Source organism: Sebastes fasciatus, chromosome 19 (genome assembly GCF_043250625.1).
Source record: "Sebastes fasciatus isolate fSebFas1 chromosome 19, fSebFas1.pri, whole genome shotgun sequence".
NCBI classification, from domain to species: Eukaryota; Metazoa; Chordata; class Actinopteri; order Perciformes; family Sebastidae; genus Sebastes; species Sebastes fasciatus.
The window spans coordinates 7,418,278-7,438,666 of record NC_133813.1 but is presented as its reverse complement, the minus strand read 5'-3'; the positions used below and the strand labels follow the sequence as shown (position 1 = coordinate 7,438,666).

Below are 20,389 nucleotides of genomic sequence, written 5' to 3'. Positions count from 1 at the left end.
AATGTAGAATAACAAGAAGGTCCAGGGCTAGAAGCTCAAGGCCTTATGATAGAATATATAGCTAGAACTAGAGTGACTAGAAGGCCCAAAGCTAGGAGCAAGGCCTATAGCTACAATAACTACAAAGTGTCTGGGGCTAGAACAGCTAAAGGGCCTATAGCTAGAAGACCGGCGTAGCACATAGAACTAGGGCAACTAGAAGGGCTCTCTAGTATTTGTTCCTCATTTCTAAAGGCTCTTCACATCAAAGGGAAGTTGGTAATTGTCTGAATGGTTCATAACAGTATGAAAACCAGAAAAAATTGAGTACAGTAATTTCATAAAATATGAACAAACAACTGCAGCAAACACTATGACTCCAAACAATACCACACTGACTCTAATCCTGTTGCCGTGAACTGATTTCATGGAAGTTTCTAGTACACATTTGCATGTCTGAATGTGTGTTTACACTGTACGTTGTTTGCATAAGTATTTCCGTCTAAGTATCTTACATTGCATATTTGAAATCTGCTTCAAACTAGTAGTTTTGCCAAACTTTAATTGGATTGTTGCATCATTTCCACACTCAATATTTTGTTGTTGTAAGCTTTTCCTGTATTTACAGTATTAAATATTTAATGTAACGTATTGCCTTTTTGTATCTTCTGATTGCAGCAGGAGCGGAAGATAACTATGTCAATATCTCAATAACTGTCGAGTGAGATTCTCTGATTTTCTCTGGTTCCTCTCAACCTTCATTTCTCCCATCATTCCTGCCTCTTGTCCTTGTTACATGTGCCATCCAACCTCTGCAATTCATCCCGAATGCAGCAGCCCAACTTGTCTTCTCCCACACTAACCATTCCTCCGCACCCTGCACTGCTTCCCTGTGGCTGCTCAAATTCAAGACACTGGTACCTATTGTGCTGTGAATGACTCAGGCCCATCCTACATCCTGGACATGGTCAAACCCTACACACCCAAGCCCGTCCACTACGCTCTGCTACAGCCAATCGGCTTACTCACTATGAAGGGGAGACTGAACATTGGCCCAAAAATATTTGAAAATAACTTTCTCTATCTCTTATTGTCCCTAAATCTTCCAATTGAATCAACCCGTTCTCACTCCCCTCTCGTCAAATACCAACGTTTGGGAAGTGCTCCTCGCCATTGGAAATCGACGCACTGAGGTACACTTTAGCAACAGTATGTGACGAACCAGGCTTTCAACTAACTCAAATGTAAACCCACCCGCGCCTTTATTTGACGGTCAGAGCAAGTGACATAGTATTAAAAGTGTGAGAGTCCACTAAGGGCTGATTGGGCGTGGTGGTGGATGGGTCAAGCAAACACAAGACTTTCAACCAGGAGACCGGTGTCCGTGTCCCGTGTGAAACTAAAAGTATCCATGATTTATGTCGTTATCGTCAGTCCAGTGAGTGACTTGAGACGCTAGTCAGTGAAGTTAACGTAAGTTTCCTAATCTTAACTAAGTGGTTGTGTTGCCTAAACCTAACTTCCTGTGAAAACGGAAGTTTATTTTGAAAGGACACTATGCATTTAACGGGCGTATAATGACACGCCATCCCTGGTCCGTCCAAAAATAAAACAAGACGGGTACCCCGTGCGTCGGTCTTCGATGCCGAGGGGGCACTGACCAAGCGGCGGTATTTGACGAGTTGAGAGTGAGAATGGGTTGCTTGAAGCAGTTCAGCATATTTGATGCTCTGAAGTTGATGCTCTTGCATGATTCTTGCAGTTTTGTTGTTGTTGGTTGAATGCACTTATTATAAGTTGCTTTTGATAAAAGTGTCAGCTAAATAAATGTAATGTTATTATCCTGAACCACAACCTCCACATCATCTGTGTGTATCCTTCCTGTCTTCTCTCCCTTCCCTTCCAGCTTTTGATTTCTTTCATCCTCCCAGCTTTCCTACCTCTGTTTCATTCAGTTTGCTTCCTCCCTCTCCCTCTTGACTTCCATCCCTCCCTCCCTCACTCCTTGCTCTAATCAGTTCTTCCTTGCTTCCATCTTTCTGTCTCTCTCCTCTTTTCTTCTAGTCCCCTCTCGCTCACAATGTGCAGCTATAACTCTGATTACCTCACAGCGTTGGCCTTCAGCATCACAAGGCCAACTAGGATCAATAGTATTGATGAGGAATCTAAGTCTCCTCCTAACCAGCACAGTGTGTGTGTGTGTGTGCGTGTGTGTGTGTGTGTGTGTGTGTGTGTGTGTGTTTGAATTTACATATGTGTAAGTGCTGTAAGTGTTTGTTTACATATTGATTTCACCTAGTTCACTGTTTGCATGCATTGACCTGTTTGGATTTAATGAGAATAAATGTAAAACGTTGAGATTTGACCTTATTTACAAACAGGCACACACGCATGCACACATGCACGCACACACACACACACACACACACACACACACACACACACACACACACAGTGAAATGTAAATGAGCGCTTGTTGTCTGTCTCTCTTGCATAAATGATTTATGTAAATTCATCTCTCTTTCTCTCTCTCTGTATAAAGCTTACACGTCACTGCTTTTGAGTGTGTTTACTCTCTGAATAGAAGCTCATAAAGCACTTCACACTGAGCACATTAACTGTAACTGAGACTGTCACTCAGCCGCTTGTTTAATCAGAGCATTATGTTTGTATGTGTGTTATAAAGTCCCACAGTGGCATCCAGGGTTCCTGCAGCATAGATAATGTCAGGTGAAGAGCATTATGGACATCAGACTCTCCCAACCCTGACCTTGCCTGGCCTGGCTTGCCGACAAACCAAGCAACCACCCACCCAACCAACCAACCAAGTAACCAAGCAACCAAGCAAGCAACCAAGCAACCACCCACCCAACCAACCAACCAACCACCCACCCAACCAACCAAGTAACCAAGCAACCAAGCAAGCAAGCAACCACCCACCCAACCAACCAACCAACCAAGCAACCAAGCAAGCAACCAAGCAACCAACCACCCAACCACCCAACCAACCACTCAACCAACCACCCAAAAACCAAACCAACTACCAAACCAACCAACCACTCAATCACCATGTCATGAATATGCATTTTAGCCATTTCATCTAAATTTTGGTTTAGGCAAGAAAACCACTTAGTTAGGGTAAGAGAAAACGTCAGGGTTGGGCTTAAAATAAGTAATGAAACTAAGTAAAACACTTACGGAAACAACTACGGAAAACAAAACACCAGTCAACAACGGTCTCAAACACGAGTCACCTCCCCAACCGCCCAGCACAAGTGGTCTTTCTCACTTTTTATACTACATCACTAACTCTAACCGTAGCATTTATATGTGGATGGGTTTATATTACAGTCAGTACAGGATACATGGCGTACAAAAGACACCCGGATATCAAGAAAGGCATACTTATTGCATGTTAAACGCATTGTGCATTATCGTGGCATTTATACGCCTTCTCGTGCAAACGGGCTGGGTAGGTATAAGTACAAACAGTGAATGAGAACAGCCTGTATGCGTCTATCTCGTCCACGCTTGTCACCATTTTTCTGTCGCTATTTTTTATGACTGTAGCGAGGTAGCAAGCTGGCTATGTAGAAGACGTCCCCATTCTTAGTCCCGCCTACTAAGATCTTATATGTCAACCGTTTATCCAACCAGAAAGATAGCTGTCACAAAGCACAATGTTTCAATTCGGAGAGGAAGGCAGCAAATCAGAGGTCTGAAACCAGACTTGGAATTTGTTTTCAGTGCAGTATTTAACGGCATCACTTCACCGACCCAAACACATGGACACAATTCAGATCAAACATCCAACAACAATTCACTCAGAGGTTACAGAGTTCATGATCTGTTACACAGTTGTGGAAAAAACTAAAGAGTGTGTGTGTTCATGTGATTGCATGTACAGTGTGGGTGTGCTGGGTAAATGAGTGAGTGTTTTAACCCTGTGTGTGAATGTTTTTGTTTTCCTATGCGTGTGTGTTTAATGATGTGAGTCCTGAGGTCAGCAGAAAGCTCAGCTGTAGAAATACACTGCAGGCTTGTGACTTCACTAACAGCCGTGTTGGATTTAAACCCCGACAGATCGTCAGAATGTTTTTATATCTGCCGAGAAGCAGTCAGTAAATCATGTCAGTGCTCTTTGTGTGGGAGACTGCTGCTAGGATAAAAGAATACCTGCCTGTGCTGAGGGTGTTTCTGCTCTTTGTGTTAGAATAAAGAAAGGGTGAAAGCTCGGCTCAGTCAGAACGATGAAGTGTGTGTTTTGTGTTTTTTTCTTTACGTGCTTCAGATGAAGAAAAGAGAATCAGCCTCTGGGGTTTTCATCTTTGTTATATTTAAATACACTGACAGTGAGTTTTATTATGGGGTTAAAGAGGTTGGAGGATTGTTTAACTAAAGGCCGTTCCACAGCGGTGGCGGGTTTTTTTGCGCAATTAATTTGCACGTCAATATATTTTTTCGAACTGTTGTTTTTGTCATGAATACTTTCACACAGAACGTGAATATTACACATCGAAAAAGCGGCGTAACGTTTTTTGGAACCAGGTCGATTTTCTGAGCTTTCGCACCGCGAATAAAGGCAGCAACCAATCACGTTGTGCTGAACAGGTTGAGTTGGGTCTATATTTATAAAACAACACGGAGGCTCCATAGTCCAAAACCAAGATGGCAAACTTCATTACTCCTCTCAACCTTGACAAAGGCAGTATGGACCATATCCACTCCTTCTGTTCTTACATTTCACAATAAAAGCCCTAGACATATAATATTCGCATGCAAATATATTTTGTATTTTTGTGTCTTTTATTTGTCACGCCCCCCGGTGGATGGGTCCAACGAACACAAGGCTGTCATCCAGGAGACCGCTGTTCGTGTCCCGTGCGTCAGTTTACAATCGGCTGTTTGTTCCTGTCCTATGCTCACAACGTTCAGTGCCATTTTCGCTGTACAAATGTAGTAGTTTTAAGCCCAACCATGTAGTTATTTCCTTTTTCCTATATACTATATACATACATACATACATATACGTATATATATATATATATATGTATATATATCGCAGATAAAGGGTCTTTCTTAGTTTATTCTGGGCACAAAGACGAACGTGTTTCAGCTATAAGCCATCATCAGCGTGATCACTCAAGCAGTAATGCCAGTTCTTAACATACAGGTGAAGCACAGAAACCAATCGGGAAAGAGATTACATGATTACATAGTAAGATTCATTTGTGAGTGCACCGCCAGGAAACAATAAAGGAGGCGTGACCACGAATAGTTGAATGTAAATTCTATATTAGTCTCAGAGGGACACTTGCAGCAGTAACATAGACACCAAAATATTCAAATGACAAGGCTTTTAATCTGAAAACATTTGGAGGAAATGTTACTTTACGGCGATCCAAAAATCAGCATAGAAGTGAATGTAAAAGATGAGTGAATAAAAACAGTATGTGTGTTAAAAGAGAAACTGAGAGCAGCAGAGTGGTGAGTATGATTTATAGTGCTGTGGTAATGCACATTATACTGGATTTACCACCTGAGCAGTTATAGTACAGTCTAACCATGTGAAATCCACCATACTGACTGATCCTACATTTTCAAATCAACCACTAGAAGGCGCCACAGAAGCCTCACTTCCTTCTCCTTCTCTCCTCCTCTACTTGCATCCTCCTCTTTCTTTCATTCTTTGCTTCTTCCCTGAATCAATTCTTCCTTCCACCATCTTTCTGTCTCTGTCTCTCTCGGGGGAAACCTCTCCTGTCAACCTCCTGATCTGAAAGTATAAACGTTAAGACCCTCTGATACTGTCTGTGGCTGTATGTGTGTGTGTGTGTGTGTGTGTGTGTGTGAGAGACAGGGTGGGGGTTTTGCAGACAGATGAGGATTTCTATCGACTGACACCTTATCACATTTTCTGTCAAATCTTGACAAATACTGTCAGACTGTGCAAATGTGTGTGTGTGTGTTATATTTAAAGCCTGCAACTCAAACTACTGGCCCGGGGACCAAATCCGACACATGAGCAATTCTTTTTTTATTTTTATTTTGGAGAATGTACGCTTCCTTTTTTTTTTTTTTTGCAGGGTTTCAAAATCAGAGTTTGTGTTGAACTGCACAAAAAATGTCACATAACCATTCTGGCCTGGAGCACATATTGATTATTTATACAACTGAATATTTATTTGTGGAGTCAAGACAGATCCATCTGTACTCTGGATGAGCTTTTGAAATTTTCAAGAGAAATACTGCATTAAGACGTGGCTGTATATACCAGGGAGGGCCTCGCCTGAGGATCTAGACTCGCAGAATCACTGACATCATTTAAATCACCTCTCAAAATATATATATATATTTTTTAAAAAGCATTTTATTAATGCAAGAACACCATTTTATTTCTATGTCTTATTTTTTTTACAGAGCAAATGCAATCGCCAGAAGAAGAAAGCTAACATTAGGCTATAAACGAACTACACCACGGTCACATAGGCGCGAGTATAAACACAACGAGGCTGTAAGGGACGAGTCGGCGTGATGATGTGTAGTAGTCTCATTTAGCCACTTGTTAGCAACCACCTTTTTTAAGACACATAAAGGCTTCAAAATTCACGACTGGGGGTATTTAGTGATATATTTTATGTCGTAGAACAAAATGTTAAAATCTCTCAAGCTTGTGTTAACCACAGACCTTATTTCAGGCATCTAACTAAAAACCCATTGACTTCCAGACGAATGGAACCAGAAGTGCTAAAATGCTGCCTCATTCCCGGGTTTTAGGACTCATTCCTGTAGCCCACTATTTGTACAGAGTGTCATTTTGAATGATAGTGTTTTGAAATGCCAAACATTTGACTTTATGTTAGATTCCTGTGTCCGATGTAGAGAAACCCTGTGCAGTATTTTGCAAAAAGTGTCATGTTCAACATCACATTGGGTGCAAAGCAGAAGATGTGTTTTGACTTTTTGAGACTTGAGCTGAAGTTTGCTCTCTGAGTGTCAGTTTCAACAATTGTGCTTTATGTGTCATTTTAGTGTGTTAGCAATTGAAAAAACTACCTGTAATTATTATTTTTTATTACTTTTGGGTACTTTATTTCCATTTTATTTTGTTTTATGTCTGATTTTATTTCATTGCAGTCCTGAAACATTTTTGTTCCTGGTTCAACCATGTTAAAGACTTTATAACTTTGTTTTGAAAAGTGCTGTATAACAAAGTTTCTTTTTACTATTATAAAAAAGTTATAATTGAGCCACATTGTGAGAAATGTAATGTTTTTGCTCAGAAGTAGTATTACTATCTGCAGAATTGTGTATTATGTCTCAGTAGGTAGTCATTATTTTAATGAATCATGATGAGTCATTTCTTCTCTATAAGTGTTCCATCACATTTTGCTATTGTGTATTTTTGTGTATCTTTTAACAAAACAGCCTCCACGCTGTGTGATCCAACACGATCAGCTGATGCGTTTTTAACGTTTATCTTTTATTTATCAGATTGTTTATTTGACTGTAAATGAGGGCTTTTGTTGCTCCTAACAGACGCTGAAGACTCATCAATGCTCAGACACATCTGCTGCTGCGAGGACGCCGCGACGCCTTCGCAGCACACGGCACGCCTCTGTGTGTGTGTGTGTGTGTGTGTGTGTGTGTGACATCCGTGACCAATCAAGACAGAAGCCACAGGCTTTCCAACTGCTGTCCCTCGAGACGGAGCTGCGGCCAGCCAATATGTCACACACACACACACACACACTCTCTCTCTCTCACACCCACACACCAACACACACACACACACGGTGTAAGCCTGACAGATTGGTAGTTTATGGGTGTTAACAGACAGAGGGAGCCTCTTTCTTCACCATCATCAGTCATCGCCGTCAGACCCTCCTCCTCCTCACACACACAATGGCCCTGCATGCATGTGTGTGTGTGTGTGTGTGTGTGTGTGTGTGTGTGTGTGTGTGTGTGTGTGTGTGTGTATGCTTGTTGTTTATTAAAGCAGGAAACAAACAGGGAGCTTCTGGCGGCTGCAGGTCAACTCTGTGACCCCCCAAACAAAGCCTGAGTGTGTGTAAAGAGGAAATTAAGGGGGTCCAATTCAAGGTCAGAGGTCAACAGCATGTTGACCTGGAGTGAAGAAGGAGGTCACCATCCAGACAACATCAGAAAACAGATGAGGGCTAACACGGCGTCTGGAGAATAGCAGACATTGCTAACGAGGAGTTGAACATGTTAATAACACAAAATCAGACGTTAGACCCAGTACGATCCAGCATCTTCTCTAATGTGTTCAAAGCTCCGCCCACTAGAATAACACTAATGAAAATGAAAAAAAGTAAATCCAGCCAAGGAACTGCATGTGATTATCATAAAGTGGCCATATCTGTAAAGGGGAGACTCGTGGCTACACATAGAACCCATTTTCATTCACATATCTTGAGGTTAAAGGTCAAGGGACCCCTTTGAAAATGGCCATGCCAGTTTTTCCCTTGCCAAAAATTAGCCTAAATTTGAAGCGTTATTTAACCTCCTTGTCGACAAGCTTGTATGACATGGTTGGTACCAAAGGATTCCGTAGGTTTTTCTAGTTTCATATGATGCCAGTATATCTTCACTCTAGCTTTAAAACTGAGCCGGCTACAACCTCTGATCGCATGATGTCTGGCTGTTCTTTTAATCAGGTCAGTATTAGCGCTGGTAGGACGGTGCATTCATGGTTGTTGGTATTTTGGTCTCAGAACTATGCCTGTCTTTGGAGCTCAGAAACAGATGTGGTCTTTCAGCTGCCAATTTAGGGATTAAGTCAACAAGAGCAATGGATTTTACTTGCAGCAAAAGCAGAAATTACACAATGATGCTTAAAATGTAAATACCTAAAAATGAACCAAACACTCTCCAAGCAGTAGAGAGTGGCAGTAGGCAGAGTGTTTTTGGCATCATTGGGCAAAAAGTCCTTGATAAGCTTTCAGCATATTGTAGTTCAAGTATTCTGAGAGAAAACTTCTACACCTCCTCATGGCTGTTTTCAAATCTAGCCCGTGACGGGAGACTTTGGCCAATCACAGGTCATTTCAGAGAGAGAGAGCGTTCCTATTGGCTGTTGATTCAACGGAGGCAGCTGTCAATCACTCACAAACTCCAATCAAATAGTCAAACTAGGCAGCGCTGATCAAATATGAATCAATATTCTGTTACTGTAAAGCCTATTTCTCACCTCAAATGTTTTCAGAAACATCTTGTACTGTTTAGCTGTAAAATGATAAAGTTTGCTCCGGGACAAGATGTTTGAATGAGATTACAGTGGGAACATCAGTAAAGCACTCTGCATTGTTCTATGCATTCTTGCCTTTTTCTGTCCTCAGCTGCTTCATGTCGTATAAAAACTATCAACAGCTTTAAAAGACAAATGTTCTAATGATGAGTCATTTTTAGGATCAGCCTTAAGAGATCCAAAAGACCTGTAGCTAACTAGCAATTTGCTTGTGAGGACTCGTGACTTCACTCGGGTTCAATTTGTAGAGTATACAGTGTACAGTCTGAACTCGACTGTAAGCAGGAACATCTCATTAACGTAGCCGCCGCTGGCTGGATTTGAATTATTTCTGGAAACAGTCAGACTTTCTTTAATAGCAGAATCACCACGGATCTGTTCTAACTGCTCATTAAAATCTGCCAGACCACCCCAATTTAACCATCAATCTGTAAAGAGCTGATGCTTTGCAGAACTAAACCTGCAGCGAGGTTTGAAAGAATTCTTTCTCGGTACAACACATGCACACACACACACACACGCACACACACACACACGCACACACACACACACACACACACACACACACACACACACACACACACACACACACACACACACACACACACACACACATGCACACGAATAATCTTTATATTTAGTGTACATGTTTAGACACCAGTGTGTGTGTGTGTGTGTGTGTGTGTGTGCGTGTGTGTGTGTTGGGGGTTGGTGGCTGTCAATCAGTCAGTGGAGCATGAAGATGGAGGAGGGGCGTTGCCGTGAGGAATGAGGGAGAGATTCCCTTCTTGCTGCACATTAGATTTTTTCCTCTTAATATTTTTTAACAGTTTTTACACTTTTTAACACCGACTTTTTATCACATTTTATTCATGGTAACACATTTTATTCAGCAGCGCACAGCCGCTTCTCAAGCCTAAGGGCCCTATTTTAACTATTATATGCTACTTTAGCATATAATTAGTAAATAAAGTTTATAATAAAGTCATTTTCGATACATTTTGAGGTAAATATTGGGGTAATTTGGCAGTAATTCCAAAGAAATGTAAAATAGGTTACTTTATTAACATGAAATTTGCGGACCAGTAAAATAAATTGTTCCCGAGTTTTATATATATACTATAAATAAATAGTAATAAAGACATTATGTAACAGTAAACAAAATAAATTGAATTGAATTAAAGTATGGAAGAAATAAAGAAGTGTATTCTGTACTTGTCTGTCTGAATGGACCAATCAGACGCTTTGTTTGTTTGGTTTGGACCAGTTTCAATAAATGTAGTCCAGTTAACTCAGACCAGTTCACTTTGCTCCATCTGTACTTCTGCTTCTTCCTCTTCCCCCCCAGCAGACTGAATATTAATATACACACACACATACACACATCCTGCAGCATACGTTCAAGGGTCAACACGCCAACGCCGGCCACAGTCCTGCAGGGGATTATGGGTAGGCTGAGCAGTAGCTGTCAGCAATGTAAAGGCCTCACTATCTTAACAATCTCACACTGTAGCTGAATCTCTCTGGAGTTTTATATAAGTGAGATCGTCGTTCAAGCTTTTCCTTTCCCTGTAGTGTGTAAGTGTGTGTGTGTGTGTCTGTGTGAGCATGTGTGTGTGTGTGTCAGCAGCAGAGAGTGAACACACACACACACACACAGCAGACCAGTGCTCTCTGCTCCCTGACCATCCAACTCTGTCTCTTAAAAATTAAGTTTTTATTCTACTGAATTGCAACAGCAAAATATGTTGCAACATAAGAAATCCCGTGCACAAGCACACGCTCATGCACACACACAAACACACACACACACACACACACACACACACACACGGACACAACCACTCCAGATAATTGAAAAGCATACAATCGCTATGCCACCAGTGGAGAGGCTCACCATGCAGCTCCCATGCTGCTTCTTAGGGAAACCTTCCTAACAGCCTGATAATGTATTTCTTATCTTTATCCAAATGGTGGAAGAGGCCAATCCGATATATAAAGATATATTAGAGAGCAGCCAGACATTTATAACCAATCAGGATGAAGCAGCCGAGTGTGGCACCTCAACGTGGTTATAAATGATGACAAAGTGAAGAAGAGGGGGACAGTAAATTCACTGTTCAGTAACGAAAGAGCTCGGCAGCCCTGAAGGAGGCAGTCAAACACGCTGAGGTCCATATATCTGCTCGGTCAGCGAGCTGTGATTGAGCCGTGTCCATGTGAACGAGGACATAACAGGAGGTGAAACCGACAGATTTAGACGTCTGCCCCCGAGCCTACGGGATGTTAAAGGCCTCCGGAGACTGCAGTGATTATAATGTACTAACAATGTCTCAGTGTAACTGCTAGTGATAACGCTCCTGATGATAATAATGATGAAGGAATATGACCTCTGGAACAAGGACTCTTGTCAGGTGTTCTGTTAAAATGGAAATAATGAGAATTAAATGACAGTGAATTAGTGAGCGAGTCTGTTAAGAGCAGGTGGAGAGAAAAAAAATGCAATCAGGTGTGTTCGTTCAGCCAATCAGAGTCAGAGGAAGGAGATGGTCTGAGTGGGACTGACATGCATGTATAGAGAGACGAAGTCCCGCCCCTTCCGGTGGACACCATGGGATCTTATTTTGGAAAAAATTTAATGAATGGTAGTCAACGGAGAGAGATAAATATTTTTCTGATCCAATTTGAATTGCACCAAGAACCACACATATGATTTGTGTCAATTTAAAAGATAATTTTGCAAGTCAAGAAAGTCTCAGTTTGTTGTAAAACTGTTGAAGTATCAGACGTAATTAGAAACTACGCACCCAAAAGTCGCATAAGTGACGTCTCTCTCTCTGAAGCTACGATGCCTCTCTGTTTAGTACTGAGATGTACTCACATGAGCAACACAAAGGTCCTATGGGGTCCACTGGAACGGGAGGGATTTTCATCTTTTTCTCCAAGTTGATGAGGAGGTTGTGCTCCTGTCGTGCCTGCCGTTGCTAAGCAACCAAAACCTGCGTGCTACAATGATGATGATGATGATGATTTAGCAATAAAAGCCTCACTGGCAAAACCAGACAAAGTCAAAACAAAGATAAATGGATTTTTCCAGCACCGTAAATCCCAAACAGTATAGCTTTCTACTCGATTTCTCTGTGTCAGTTGGGCTGACCTTTCAACCAGATGTTGTGACGTTCTTGGACTGAAAGGGTGAAGCGAGTAAAATAGTCCGTGGGATCATAAAGCTCTGGGTAGTCCTGCACTGAAATGATTAACTTCTCCTCCATATATTTACCGTAGACTGATATTTACAGAAGAGAGAAAAGATGTCTGCTGGCTGTGATTGGTTGTTCCTCGTCCCGACATGCGATGTGTTCTGCAACGTTGAACTATTTTCATCTCGGGGCGTATCCGTTGCACCCTGAAAAATAAGAGCTTGGGAACCCTTGTGCGCTGCGACAGCCCCTCAGTCCACCAAAATATCTAACTACTGGATGGATTGTCATGATATTTGGTAGAGACATGAAAGTCCCCCTCAGGAGGAATTGGAATGACTTTGGTGATCCTCTAACATCTCATCTCTTACCATTATCAGGTCAAAATTTAAAATTGTCTGATACAATGTAACAATAGGATAACATTAGCATGCTAACATGATAAACCAGTGAACATTATACCAGTCTAGCATCAATATGTCAGTGTTGTCGTAGTGTTGTTTATCTTTGGACAGAGCCAGGCAAGCGTTTTATTGAGATTAATATTGATATTCTCAACACACCAAAATGTTGAAATATTAAAGCAAACTACTACTTTCTGCCATTCCTTTGGGAAAAGAAAAAAAGGGGGGAAAAACCAAATGAGCACGCCACTTTAGGGACCCCCGACTGAAGAAGCTGGTTGATATGTTAAATCCTACATAACCTCCAGTTTGGAGCAGTCAGGACGGATTTCCTGCTCTCAGTTATTTCTGTGTGTGTGTATTTATACGAGTGTGTGATGGATTATATTAACTACAGCGTTCATTTGACATAAAAGTCAGTGTGTCATCACATTTGTTCCGTGTGTCTGTGTGTGTTCATGCTGTCTTACACAGTAAATAAAGCAGTCGATGTGTGTGTGTGTGTGTGTGCGTGTGTGTGTTTGAGCTGTATGTAGGTCAGAAGCTGCCAGGAAATCTGTGTTTTCTGTTCCTGCAAAGCGAAGCCGTCTGGTTCCTGCGTGTTCAGGTCACACTCGTTTGTCGGCCCACCAAGAAACAGGCTCATTAGGCTAATTAGTCAGATTAATACAGAGGTGACCTGCACGGCGGAGGGGCCCCGGGGCCAAACAGATGGGACGGTAGCACCACCAACCTGTCAGTGCTGAGCTCACAGTAACTGAGTCAACAGTTCAACACTAATATGGAGCTTTCAGCCTCAACAGACTCTGTTGAGCTCAGATAAACAGTAAAACAGAAACATGACAGATTACCATGAAAACGCAACAGTGATGACACTGAGAGTGAAACGCTGTCAGACTGGATAATGAAGGGAAACAGAAGGGTTTTCACAGGAGGGTGTAACACCTGGGAAGTTGCCTGTTGCCTGCATCTTTACTGTCTGAGTATCAACTGCAGCTATGGGATGATCCCTCACTGGCTTCCCAACAGGAACATGAAAGATTAAGTTTGCAGGAATGAACGACTTTAAGTGTTTTGTCAAACAAACACAAGACTTTCAACCAGGAGCCCAGGTGTTCGTGTCCCGTGTGAGACCTTATTTTGTCACCTCAGTCTTTAGTCACGTGACTCGTTGGTATCGTTAGTCCCGTTAGTCACGTGAGTTGCTAGTCAGTGAAGTTAACGTCAACCACGACCGTTTCCTAACCCTAACTAAGTAGTTGTGTTGCCTAAACCTAACTTCCTGTGAAATTTATTTTGAAAGGTAACGCAAGAGGGGTACCCCGTGTGTCAGTATTTGACGAGTTGGGAGGGAGAATGTGTTGTATTTTCCCACCATCAAACTCTGGTACCATCCAATCGGAACAAGACAAACTGGAAAGGAGGGCTTCAGTCCGCTTTCAGTCGTACTCAACGCGGTGTGTTTGTGGTGTGAGATACAAAATGGACCCGGATATGACAACAACAGATGTCAGATTTTGAACAGGAAATCAAAAGCTAAAATTTAAATCCATCTGCCAAGAAAGTGATCTTATAAATGATCAGCATAAGCAGCATAAACATTTATGTGAGATAATTTGGTAACCACATTCATGCGTATCACCACGTGATGAACTATTCAATGTCGTGTGGCATAAGGATGTACTGAAAGGGCAGTGTGAACAATAAGAATTAGACAAAATCAATATAAGGGCTAAAAGTGTAAAGATACAACATTAGGAATATATTAAATACGAGTGTGCTGAATATTTTGTCAGTTCCTCGTTAAAATGTGACTCGGGGCATTAGACGCCAACCATGAACTGCAACAACACATTCTCACTCCATCAATTCGCTTGTTCAGTGCCTCTTGGCATCGGAGACCGACGCACGGGGTACCCTTCTTCGTGTCTGTGATGGCCTCACTACTGAGATGCCAGTGTGAATTTGCCATTTACCATTTTCTCTGTGTCCTCAAAGGTATCGCAGGAACAGCCTGATTGCCTGATAGAGAGCACCTGGTTCTGGTGCTCCCCGAGCATAAAAGAGCCCCACTCCAGCGTTGCTCTGGTCTCTCTCCTTCACCTGGACTCATCCCTGCCAGAGTCTGCCCGGTCTGCCTTTGTTTGCCTTTTCTTTTGTTTTCGCTCACAACACCTCACACTTCATTATGCTCACACATCCACAGCTACATTACTGATGTTACTGACTGACACACTCCACATTGGTAGACATTTCTTTACTTGCTTCATTTATTTACAATAAATACATTTCATTTGCAGTCATCCACTGTCCCGCATTGTCATGGCTATGAACGGACTCTCACGCTATTAATATTACGTCACTTGCTCTGACCGTCTATTAATGCCGCCGGTGGGTTAACAATGGAGTCACATACTGTTGCTAAAGGGTGCCTCCATACGGCGCTTACCAAATGGCACTATTTGACAAGTTTGGAGTGAGAACGGGTTGTTTGAACAGGTTGCAGGTGAAAACACTTAAAGTCGTTCATTCCTTTATTGCATCTCTCTTGCACTCATTTTTTGTGACCTATCCGCTATCGCTACCGCTATCGGTCACACTGGAAGGTAAATGGTACATTGTGAACATATTCCCACTATATATGCATTTAGAACACTGACGTCAGAGATTCACCGTCTGAAAAACACATCAAACTACCGCAACACAATACAGAACAGGCATTCCTGGTACTGAGCCCAGGGAAAACACACACACACACATATACAGGGATGACAAGGACATGGTGATTCAGAGGAGGTGACAAACATGTAAACAACTCTATGATGTTGATGTTTGTTCTCTGGTTCTAAGAGTAGGGGACCTACGGTACATACCACACTGAATTGTGGGTAATTACCGTCCTCATGTCAGAGTCATTTTATATTGTATTATCCTGTTATTTCATGATCCTGTCTACAGGTTATTTATCTGTGTACAAATTATTACCCAGATTATATACAATATCATAGTCACCTGTAAATAAAAATATAGATTAAATCTAACTAAAATACGTACAGAAGGGGCATGGGCGGTGAGATAAGTCTTCCTCTCAGGTGACGTGCAGTGCCACAACTTCCCCGAGCCATAAGGTAGGGCAACCTCTGAGAGGCAAAGAGAAGGCCAAAAAACAATTGAGGCTCCTCATGAAGCTGACTGCTGTGAGCGTATGATAATAACTGATGAGTGTATATTTTTATCAAATCAAACTGAAAATGTAACAGCGAGGAGCTGCATCCCAGGATGGGAGCCAGGGTTTTAGAAAAACTGATTTCATGAGTCTAAATTTCTCCTGCAAAAAACAATAGCCACCAAAAAAGATCTGTACGTGAGACCTTTTTTAAAATGTATTTAAAGATACCTCCTCTCAAAAATGTGTTTTTCTTGTGTTTATGTCCCCTTAAAATGTCTGAACTTGACTATACTGACTTGTATCTTTGCAAAGTTTGTCTCCAAAGAGGTGTTTTCACGTTCCTCTAATGAGGGAGGGGAGAAGTCTGTGACCTTCCTTGCAATCTGAGGATGCTTTCACACTTAACCTGTTTGGTTCGGTTAAAACGAACTCAGGTGCGTTTGCCTGGTTAGTAAGGGTTTGTTTGGGCCGGTGTGAAAGCTGTCAATCGAACCCTGGTGCGGACCAAACAACCAAACCAAAACCAGCTGAAAAGATGGTGAGAAGGTGGATTTTATGATAGCAAATATGTGATTTAGCATGATTTCAAAAGCTAAATTATTAAATAAATCCATCTGCCGACTGTGAAATCTGTTCAGGAAGCGATCCTCTCATTGATCGGTATAAGGCCATGTTTATAACCTATTTAAGCAAATCAACATGTATGCCCGTCAGTTCTGATCCCTGATTAACAGGTCCAAAGCTGTTATTGCTGCTGTGCTTGTATCCGACTCTGTGTGTACTCTGTCAGTTCATTAAGTTCATTAAAAAGTATGTGACAGCGAACTCATTACTGTCTCTACCTGTTAGTCATTATTCACAACATGCGGTCGATTTGCAGTCTAATAATACTAATGCTGCTTATTATCAGTTGTGACACCAAAGAACATAAATATACACAACAGAAGCATTAAAGTGCTGCATAAACTTCTGTCAGTCACCAGAATTTGATTTCTCCCACGTAGGTCCTGATGATGCAGGATGACAATCAATGAGTTACCCATTTTGGTTGAGGAGAGTAACTCCCTTTGGGGTGGACTTTGGGCTTTGTAACTTTAGCTTTTACATGCACAAAAAAACTCACTAAAGGAAAGGGAGAAGGCATAATAGGTCCCCTAAACCCATGTGTAAGCTGTGTAGTGTCAATGTTAACTCTTCCTCCGATCCCGAATTCCAACAAATAACGCTGATGACATGACCTCAGTGTCCATACCGCCTTGTTGTCCCCACATCCCCAGAGAAAATCATTCCTTCAACATCTCCAAACTTACAGCATTACCTATTTCGTGACAACGCGGGAATGCATTTTGCCACTTCCTGTTCCGACTGGATCCTTAAACCTACGCCAGCGCATCTGCCTTCCATCTGCACACAACTCCAAACTCTTCCTCTGTGCGATCCAGCTGCAGTGCTGCAGTGTTGCAGTGAAAGTGCAAAATAAAAGCCAGACCAGTGTGACAGTTCTCCAGCAGCAGGTTTCAGAGCCCTGTTGAGTCTGACTCAACAGCGAGCGGAATAATAACGGCAATAGAAATCACAGTCACGTCAAAAGCCTCCTTGAGAAACCGCTGAGATCTATACCACTTCCTCCTGGTCCACTTGTCAGCTTTGATTTTCTTAAATATGTTTTTCAAATCCCTCATGGGCTCTCTCTCAGTCTCTGCAGCACACGTTCTACTTCTCCTCCTGGGCTTGAGTTTTTTGTTCAGTTTTTGACAAACTAAAGAGAAAAAATGCTTCTAGCAGCAGGAGGTTAACCAGCTCTCTTTTTGACTCCACCTGTCTTTGTATCCAATAACATGTCAGAACAGAGCTGTCCGGTTGTTAATGATCTGACTGACTGAGGAGGAGGAGCATGGTCGACTGGATTCAGCATTAATATCCGCTGTTTGACGTGCAGTCGGCCTTCAGACTGACACATGAGCCTCCTGACATCAGTCCTCATCACCACTTTCTGACAGTGGTTTGGCACACACCAATTGGTTTTGCTTTTTTTTTATAGAAATAAAACCCATTTAGTTCATTCTGGCGTATCAGTGGCGTGCTATCAATACAAAGTCGGACGATGGACGCTACAAACTGAAAGTGAAAGTGTCTGCTCCGTACGGAGTCTCAGTACAGAGCAGCAGGAGTCAGATTTCACAAACACGGGATGAGCGAGATTGTTGACGGCGGAGGATTTGGTGTCAAAGCGAAAAGCAAAAGCGCCTATTTGGCAATACATCGGATTAAAACCAATGCTAATAAGGAACCATAATGTTAATGACGCAATTGCAGTGGCTCCAGGTGTAAACCTGCAGCCTCGCAGTGAAAGCTGGAATGGAGACACGCAGCCATCCGACGTTAAAGACTAAAGTAAGCGCTCTACAGATATTGAGCGCCATCTTTTCTTGTAAAATGTCTGGTGTAATTGGTAACACCGGTGTTGTCACAAGTTTATTAACCGGTGGGAAAATGTCCTCACCGTGACATCCAGCCAGCGGCCAGCACCGGGTCTAAACAGTCCCTCCGCCTGGTGGACAAACTATCTAGCTAACTAGTCATCCAGCTATCCCCGGGAGCAGCGTCCGTTCTCTTCCTGGAGAGCTGCGACGATACATTTTATGGTTGTCACCATAACAATTAAAAACATTTTCTTTTGTACTAGTCAAATTACCACTACAAACAGTTCAATGACCCTTCTACTCCTATTTATTTCTATGGTGTTGGAGCTATTGTGACCCAAAATGGGTACATTTTGACCCAGTAATATTTAGTGTCTATACAAACATGTCTAAACCTGACTAACATGTTCTTTAGTGCTGGAACTATTTACTGACAAATAACAGTGTGTCCATTGAGCCAGCCAACCCGTTCTTATTCCCATTAACTTGTCACATACGGACGCTTGATCAGGACCCCTTGGTGTCACTTAACAAAACTTCTTGGTAAGGTTTAGTGAAATATTGTGGTTTGGGTTAAAATAAGTATGTTTGTTATGTAACTTCAGTTACGTAGCCTACGTTGCGTACATTGTGGTAAGTAAAGTACTTTATGTAACGTACTTACGACCTCCCGCTTGGACTACTGTAATGGAGTCCTGTCCGGGGTACTAGGCAAAGCCCTGGACAGGCTCCAATATGTCCAAAACTCAGCTGCCAGGGTTCTCACCCACACTCAGCCCTGTCAGCACATCACCCCTACATTCATCCATCTTCACTGGCTTCCAATCAAACTCCTCCTTCTCACATACAAATCCCTCCATGCCCTTGCCCCCCAGTGCCTAACCAACCTTCTCCACCCACCACACCAGCTTGCGAACTTTCGGCAACACAGCCTTCAGCGTCGCAGCCTCCGCCCTCTGGATCTCTCTCCCTCCTGAGAACAGAAATGCTTCATCCCTGGACACTTTCAAAAAACATCTCAAGCACCACCTGTCCATCAAGGCCTATGACCTCCGCTGACTCTTCCTACAGATCACTCGTTTTAATTACCTTGCTACAGTTTTTTCCTCTGTTTCATTTACCAGTATGATTTTGTGTGCCCTCTTTGTAAAGCATCCTTGGGTTTCTTGAAAGGCGCTATATAAGTCCAATTTATTATAATTTTATTATTATTATTACGTAACTTAAAATAAGTTAACCCTTCACTTTAGGTTTCACTTGGTACATGAACAACGACCTCCTGGGTGAAAGTTTGTTTGACCCAACCATACAGTCCAGTCGTCCTCCCTACGCAGACATTGTAGTCATTTATACTACGTCACCTGACCTCCGGAGCAGTTACTCTGAACATCTAATATTGTCGTGGATGGGTTTACATTGGGGTAAGTCGAAAAATCGGTGCGCTAAAAGGTGCCTTGTGCGTCACTATCAGACGCCCTGGAAATGAGACTGGGCCGGTCCAGCACCTCTGTGCATCATGTCAAGATACAGTTGGTGAGCACAGGTTGTGGTCTCTTCACAGACACAGCTGTACCAGACCTGGCAACCAGACCTCAGGAAGCCTCCCCCCTAATGACGAATAAATGTTAGAACATAAAATCTCTTCCTCAGTGTTTGAGTACAGCTGATCACATTAGGGCCCAATGAAGTCCGTCGCTGTTCGATCAATTAACTGCAATAAACAATTTATAAATCACATTATTATCGAGTTTCTACACATTCATTTCATTTGAATTCTTTCAGCACAAACACACACTGAGGCTGATCCATGGTCAGTGTAGCAGCCATTAATTTCACACAGACTGGTTCTGAGAGAGAGAGAGAGAGAGAGAGAGAGAGAGAGAGGCTCTGGGCTCATCCTCTGCTTCCCTCTCGATCCTCCCACCTCTCTCTCTCTCTCTCTC

At 42.3% G+C, this 20,389-nt stretch overlaps 2 protein-coding genes across 5 annotated transcripts in view; one reads left to right on the top strand and one right to left on the bottom strand.

Annotated features, from left to right (window-relative positions):
* The window catches only part of spina (spindlin a), a 391,527-nt gene extending 382,914 nt beyond the window's left edge, over positions 1-8,613 (top strand). The window contains exon 9 of the transcript XR_012591595.1: positions 8,584-8,613. The gene's annotated coding sequence lies outside the window, so the exon portion shown is untranslated. The remainder of the gene's footprint in view (positions 1-8,583) is intronic.
* dcc (DCC netrin 1 receptor) overlaps positions 1-20,389 on the bottom strand; it is a 330,153-nt gene that overhangs the window by 268,863 nt on the left and 40,901 nt on the right. The window lies entirely within an intron of this gene.